This window comes from Populus euphratica, unplaced genomic scaffold (assembly GCF_000495115.2).
Source record: "Populus euphratica unplaced genomic scaffold, PopEup_1.0 scaffold421.1, whole genome shotgun sequence".
NCBI classification, from domain to species: Eukaryota; Viridiplantae; Streptophyta; class Magnoliopsida; order Malpighiales; family Salicaceae; genus Populus; species Populus euphratica.
Window position 1 is genome coordinate 128,048 of NW_011500307.1, and position 7,799 is coordinate 135,846.

A 7,799-nucleotide genomic window follows, 5' to 3' on the forward strand; every position below is an offset into this window, starting at 1 on the left:
GCCGCCACAATCATGATTGGATTCCCAGCCGGACTCACCCTAGAACAGCTTAGCCAGCAGGCATGAATGGATTTCTGCACCCACTTTGTTCTTTATGGCAAGCTGGCCCGGCTCAGGTTTATGATAGGCCTAGAAATTATATGACCCAGGATCGGACCTCCTAAGCTTCCAGCCCGGCTTTCCGGTTCATGCAGCACAAATTATCGAAGAATTTACTACTGCATCAAGATATCTGTATGCATTTTATTGCTACAAAGAAAGGGTTCGAACTCCTCGAGTGTAAAATATTTATTTGGAATAACAAAAATATTGAGAAACATTAACATTTACTGCATGTTTTAAGGGTATTCAAGATTGTGTGCATATCATTTAAATAGGGCCCATTTAAAAGCTTTGGATCGGCCCATTTAATTATCCATTGCCCATTGAAGATCCTCGGGAATTTTTGTAACTGTTACTTTAATGATGGGGCTGTTATGGTTGAAGGAGCTGGAGCTCTATTGCCTTTCCAATTTCCTGCCAAGAAAATTTGGAAAGTTTGGAGAGCTGGTGGCAACAGCATGCTGCCCAAATGTGCAGGCATGGCAGCTTAAGACGTTATTAGCAAGAAGCTCGAAAGTTTGAGATGAACACCCTGCAGCCATTTCCAGGGCACCAAAACGTTGTTGTGGGCGGCTTGAAAAGCTGAAATGCTCTGCGATCTGGCCCCGAAATGTCTTCTTAAGAGATGCTGTGAGGGCCTTTCCGATCCCCAGCAGTTTCATTGCATCTCAAGCTTTCAATTCCAATACGTTAGCAAAGGGACCAGCCTCAAAGTTAGCCACTCAATTCTTGCCCAGATTAGTCATGGGTTGGATATTATATAAAAGACATTTTGCAGGAAATACTTGAAAGCCACCTTGTAGGGTCAAAGTTCCAAGCGTTCCTTTCAGAAGGCGTGACAATGGCAGGAACACTTGATTTCCACACTGGGCCAATCTTCAGTCGCCATGGACATTTCCCTGTGAGAACATGCTCGTGTAGCATGACGATTTTTCGCAACTCAACTGGCATTGCGTGGATTGTAAGCTAATAGCTATGTGCCTATGTCTCCGTCACTGACCAGGTCAAACTGGAATTTGAAGTGACTGAACACAGATTCCGACATTGTAATGCCACCGTCATGCAAGAATACAACAATTACCACGATCACCGGCACTCGAACGTCGAGGGCAAAAGATATTGTTAGATTTGAAATTGCTGGCATTGATGTTAATAGATTAGTTTCTTTATATGATTTTTTTTTGTTAATTTTATTATAAAAATTTAAGTTATTTAGTGAGATTTTAGTATATAATTTATATTATTCTTTAAAATATTGATTTGAGTTAAAAAAATTTAACTTTAAATTTATACATAATTATATTATTTTGTACTATTAATTAATTTTAATTATTAAAAAATAAAAATAGTAAAATTTGAAGTAGCAACTTTTTTATTATTAAGACATAAATATCATGTTAGCTAATTAATTATCTCAATCTAAAAATCAAGGAGCTTAATATTTGCATTTCAATTTGCTTCTTTTTATTTTATTTTAAATAATTCTTTTCATTTTAAATAAATTAATGAGATTTTATCCTATAATGTCATTACTATTTGATTTTGTTGGGAGATTGCAAGTAAACTTGAATGCTTGGATAGTTTTGACTTTATTTTTTTAATTTGTTTATTTTTTTTTCAAGTTTTGTTTTTAGAGTTGCTGTCTTTTGATTTTTATTTTTTTGCTCAAGTTTATGCAAGATTTAAATATGAGAGAATTTGATACACTCGTAAGGATATATATTCTTTGGAATCCATCTAGAAAAAAAATTATAATAGGATTAAGATTGATTAATACAAATATATTAGACAATATCTCAAGCTACAAATATAATTACAGATATAATTTTATTAAGTTAAGTTGAAAATAAAAAATATAAAACTAAATATCTAAATCTCATTCGATATCAAATGATGCTTGAATTGTAATTTATATTATTTTTAACCCAACAAAGTTAAAATATAAATCCAAATATTTATAATTAGATGTGATTATTTTTTGTTTGGTTTGATTTTTATAAAAAAATAACCAAATCAAAAATTTTAAAAAAAAACCAAAACTAATTCAAACCCTGCAGGTTTCAGTTTGGTTTGATATTTAAAAAAAAATCAATTCAAACAGGTTTGACTTGGTTTTTCCGGTTTAGTTCAATTTTGGCTTGTTTTTTGTTTGGCTTGGTTTTTTTTTTTTTGTTCGGTTTGATTTTTTTTATTTTAGGCTTATAAAATATAAATCAAACCGAACAGGTCAGTTTTTTAAATTTTTAATTAGTTTTTTTCATGGTTTGATTTTTTTAATTATTTTTTTTTAATTTTCTTAATTTAACCAATTTTCTGATTTGTTTCTCACCCCTATCTGTAATACACGTACATCGACATGTTTGCCCTATCTTAAAATTCATAGTCAACACCGTGAAGCAAAATATAAGATGCCAAGAGCCAAGGAGCCGATAATGAAAAGGAATGTCGGAAAGTAACGTTTTGTGTAAACACTTCCGATCGGCAAAGAACTAAAAATAAAATAGGATATGAACACATAATTAGCCTTATAATTTGGAGATTGTCGCCTAAACAGTTTCTTTGACTTCGAATTGGATGCATGACTCAGATCTCCATTTTAGAAGAAGAAAATTTCACTTTCGAAGTTTTAGAGGACAACAGCAAAACATGCTCCCTTTTTTGTCCTACCTTTCTCCCTCTTCGAAATCTTTCATGTAATCCTAAGTGGGGCATGCTACCATTCCCAGATCGTGTGTTTTTGGTGGTCTAGAATTTCAGCTGAGTCAATTTTGACACAAAAATAATAATAAACAAATTGTAAATATATTTGCGTCAAAAATTTGATCCCAATCTTCATTGACTTCAAAGCCAGCTTGTCTTCCCAGCTTGTCGGATGTGAGTTTTGAATTCATTTTGTTTTCATTAATGTTTAATAGTATGATATGAGTCCTTTTTTAATTAAAATAAAGAAAATATTTTTTTAATTCTTCATATTAATACATAAAAATCATCATAAAGTACTAAAAAACACTAATTTAATATTTTTGAAAGCTACATATATTTTTAAAACACAAACAACATAGTTTAAAAGGCTAAAATAAATAGTCTTTCATGTATTACACTTATTTTTCTCACTATATATATATATATACACACACTTGTGTGCAAAATATTAATGCAAAGAGGTTTGGGTGGCTAATTAGTTAATTAATGTCGGGTTCATATTTAGATATGATTACGTGCTTATCTACATCAAAGTATGCAAAGCCTTTGGGAAGTTGCAAAATTTTGTGGATAAGATTTTATTTATTGTTCACACACTAGAATTTTAAAAAGTGAGCAACCCGTACTTACACATTTTTATTAATCTCCGTGTACTGATTAATTGTACTTTTAAGATTCTCATCCCATGAATGGGACGTTCTTTTTAATTTCTTAAACAAAAATAATAATTTTGCATTTTAATTTCTCTATTCTTATGAGTAGTGTGTGAATAAAAAAGTTTATGTTACTAATTAAAAGGGATTTTATTAATGGCTTTATATATATATTAACTCCAATGCATGCCCATGCTATTTTACACATGATCACGAGGAGAATAAGAATAATGAGACTCAAATTATCTCCAACTAATTAAATGTTTAAACTATTAAATACAATATCATTAATGGTTTTATATAAACTATTGTCAGCATAAAAATAAGGTTTCTTAAATAATATTTTATGTTTCAAAGGGATAGGAAAACGAGCTGCCAAGAACGTCCCTTTTTAATTTATGGTAGACAAAACAGCGTACATATCAACAACGCCACCGTCAAGGAAGCCCCACCGTGGGCACCAGGGGTTGGCGTCTCTCCCTTTTATATGCAATATTTATCTGTTTAATCATTCTTTTTAGAAAAGAGATGGAGTATGCAACTTGCAAACAGCGTTGAGCATGAATGATTTTGATTTTTCACAATTTTGTAGGACCTTCTCACCTGGTAATCATGCTCCGAGTTCCCACCATGCATTATAAAGTGAAATCTTCATGGACAAATGGTAAAGCTGTAAGAGAAATCCCAGGAAAAAAAATCTTCAAAATCCTCTCCTATGAGTTCAACTACTTGTTAGCAGGTCAAATGAAAACTGTAAGAACATCTTAGGCCCCATAACCAGATCACCTTGCAGTGGCCGTCCTTGGAGTTCGATATCTACTGCTGTGATCGTTACTGCTATGGGTTCATCTGATGATCTCTTATCTAGGTTTTATTGAGTTAATCTCCCAACTAAATTAAAATAAAATATATTCATATTATAAATCAACAAAGTAAATACATCAAAACAAATTGGATATAATAAATAAGAAATATTCTAGCCTTAAAATTGCACAAGTATCTAGTTACAAGAAAAAAAAATCGATTTTGCCTGATTATAATGTAGCATCACGATTATTATGACTGGAATAGACAGGAGCGACGTGTATCATGATTAGCTGTGTTTGACCATTGAATCATGATTGCCGCGGTGGAAACAGAAAAATCAACTCTGATGGGGTATAGTAGTCCCGTACACCCTTCACGTGTTCCACCATCTGATTGTCTTCTCTTTTTTTAACCTTATATTGGGCCAGATGTCTAGGGCCCACCGTAATGGCCAAAAGTCTGATTTCGCATGTGCATGGGGGCTCATGGTAGCAAACCAAAGGCTTGATTTTGCGGGTCCCAAAAGTGAGATTGGACGACAACCACTTGATTGGTCAACCAGTGATGAGATCTCTGAGCTAACATGTAATGATTAGTGATTGTTAATTGACCATGATTCGGGTAATGTCATATTTGGGCCAAGATTTTTCTCGTATCAAAAAAATCTTGTTTCCTATTCGTTTATTTATTTATTTATTTTGGTTGAAAAGAGGGGAAAATTATCAATCCAGGCTGATGTACGGATAGAAAATCTTTGTCTTCGAGAAACCATGAGTTTAATCCACATTATAAGTAATCATTCTAGGTTGAACCCATAAAAAGTTGAAGAGAAAAAAAAAGAAATATGTCTGTCCAAGTGTGAGTAATTTAATGAAAATCTAATAAAGAAATTAGGCTTTTGTAGTGAATGTAGATCCAAATATATCACTATCATAAAAAATAAAAATAAAAACAATGAGAAACTGGCTACATAATTTCACTTAAATACTTTGAGCCCTCTTGTTTCATAATTCCCATCTTCCAAGTGTTTTATTGAAATGTTTGATAAAGAAATAATTAATGTTATTAAACTTGATTTTATTTGATAGATTAATTTGTAGACTCGAAATCTAACATGAATCTAATTCTAAATTAAATATTATGGGAGTTAATACATGAATCTAATTCTAAATTAAATATTACGGGAGGTGGTTAGTTTAATAGCTTTGTGGGAACAATGGCTCCTCTCCCTCTTATCGTAATAAAAACTTAAATTGAATTCCCACGTACGTGAAAGTGGGAAAACATCCTCCCATGGCCACCAAGGATTGAAAAAGCTCCTCGGCAATTCTCATCTGAGAATGAACAGTAAATTATGAATAACTGCATGAAAATAACAAGACAGCATTAAAGATCAAACACCTTCACTGCCAGAGACGTATGAACACAAACAAAAATTACGTGTTTTTTTAATAGGAAAAAGAAAGCAAAGAAGCCTAGGGAAATGCATGTAAAAATAGAGTATTAGTGATGTTCTCAAGAGGGGGACCAAAAAAAACACAGAGCTTTGGAGAAATACAAATCTCAAGAGGGGGACCAAAAAAAACACAGGGCTTTGGAGAAATACAAAGTTGAGAACAGAGGAGAGCCAAAACCAAGAACAAGTGAAAAACAAGAGGTTGAGGTGTTGTCACTGTTTATTAATTTTTCTTTGCAACATATCGCAGACTCTCTCTCTCTCTCTCTCTCTCTCTCTCTCTCTCTCTATATATATATATATATATATATATATATGCAAGTTGGCTCTGATGGCGAGCTCGCGTCTGAGTCCTCTCAAAGCCTGCAACCCTACCTCTTAACCCTTTCTCCTAGCTAGTCTTATCTTCTTAACCAGAAACCTCTGTTTATTAATTGAACTAAAAAGGGGGGCAAACTTGTGCACCTTTCTACATGGCCTAAACCCTAAAAATGTGAGCAGAGTATGTTAAATAGCCTTCCACAAGTAATTCTGAGGGTAATCGTTTTTCTAAAACTTGATAGTGTTTTACAAAAATAACTTAAAAAACATTTTCTTGGACATGATTTTTTTTTTAATTCCTAAGAATTTGCAGCACCCCTCACGTTTTAGATTTTGGCAGATTAGTTTTCGTTTACCTGAAATAATACATGGTATTAGATTATCAAAATATATTTGTTTTCATATTTTAAAAATATTTAAAAAAATTAATTTTTTTTATTTTTTTAAATTAATATTTTTTTAATATTTTTACATAACAATATAAAAATAATTAAAAGCAATCTATATTCAACTTTAAAATTAAAAAAAAAAAAAAACAAATATTAAGAGGTGAGAGGTCAAGGGAATGTGCGCCCTCAGGTCTTCCACCATTAATGCTCTACAGTGAACAGTGTCTACAGTGCACATGATACATTCAGCAGAATTTAGAATTTTATTATAGGCTGGCTTCTACTGTATATTCAGTGTACATCCTTTGTATTTTCTCTGTTTTTTTTAATGGATGTTTAGGCAGCAGCCAAAAGAATTTATACTTTTTGGCTCTTCTGTGAATTTTTTGCTGATGTAGAAAAATATATTAAGAGTTTTATGCATCACAAAATGGGGCTGTCCATTTTACAGCCAAAATAGGATAACTTATTTCCATTACTATTAACTTTTAACTGTCAATTTGAGATTTAGTTAATTTAAAAATAGATAAAATTTAAATCGGATGATTTAGTAAATCAATTTATAATATAGTTAAAACCTTGTTTAATTTTAAAAATTAAAATAATATTATTTTATTTTGTAAAAAATATAATTATTAAAATTATACCGTTTTGAAATGATTTAAATTAACTCATTCAATCTATTTTTCGAACCGAGTTTAATGCTATTTTTTGCTTGATGTGCGCTGGTTTTTGACCCATTATTTTTTACCAAATAAAAGGAATTTAGTGATTGTAATTAAGTAATTTTAGAAACATCGAAATTGCATAGTAATTAACACCAACTTGGGCATGACTGTTTATTAATTGAACTAAAAAGGGGGGTAAACTTGTGCGCCTTTCTACATGGCCTAAACCCTAAATAATTCTAAACTATAACTTAGTCCTTAATTATTGTCTTCAGAGATTATTAACCCCGTCCGGCATAGTTCAAAAACCATCGTTTTCTATTTCTATATTTTAAAAATATTTTAAAAATATTTATATATTTTTTATTTTTTATTTAAAATTAATATTTTTCTATTTTTTTAGATTATTTTGATATATTAATATTTAAAAAATTATTTTAATATTTAAAAAAAAAACAAATATTAAGGGATGAGAGGTCAAGGGAATGTGCGCCCTCAGGTCTTCCACCATTAATGCTCTACAGTGAACAGTGTCTACAGTGCACATGATACATTCAGCAGAATTTAGAATTTTATTATAGGCTGGCTTCTACTGTATATTCAGTGTACATCCTTTGTATTTTCTCTGTTTTTTTTAATGGATGTTTAGGCAGCAGCCAAAAGAATTTATACTTTTTGGCTCTTCTGTGAATTTTTTGCT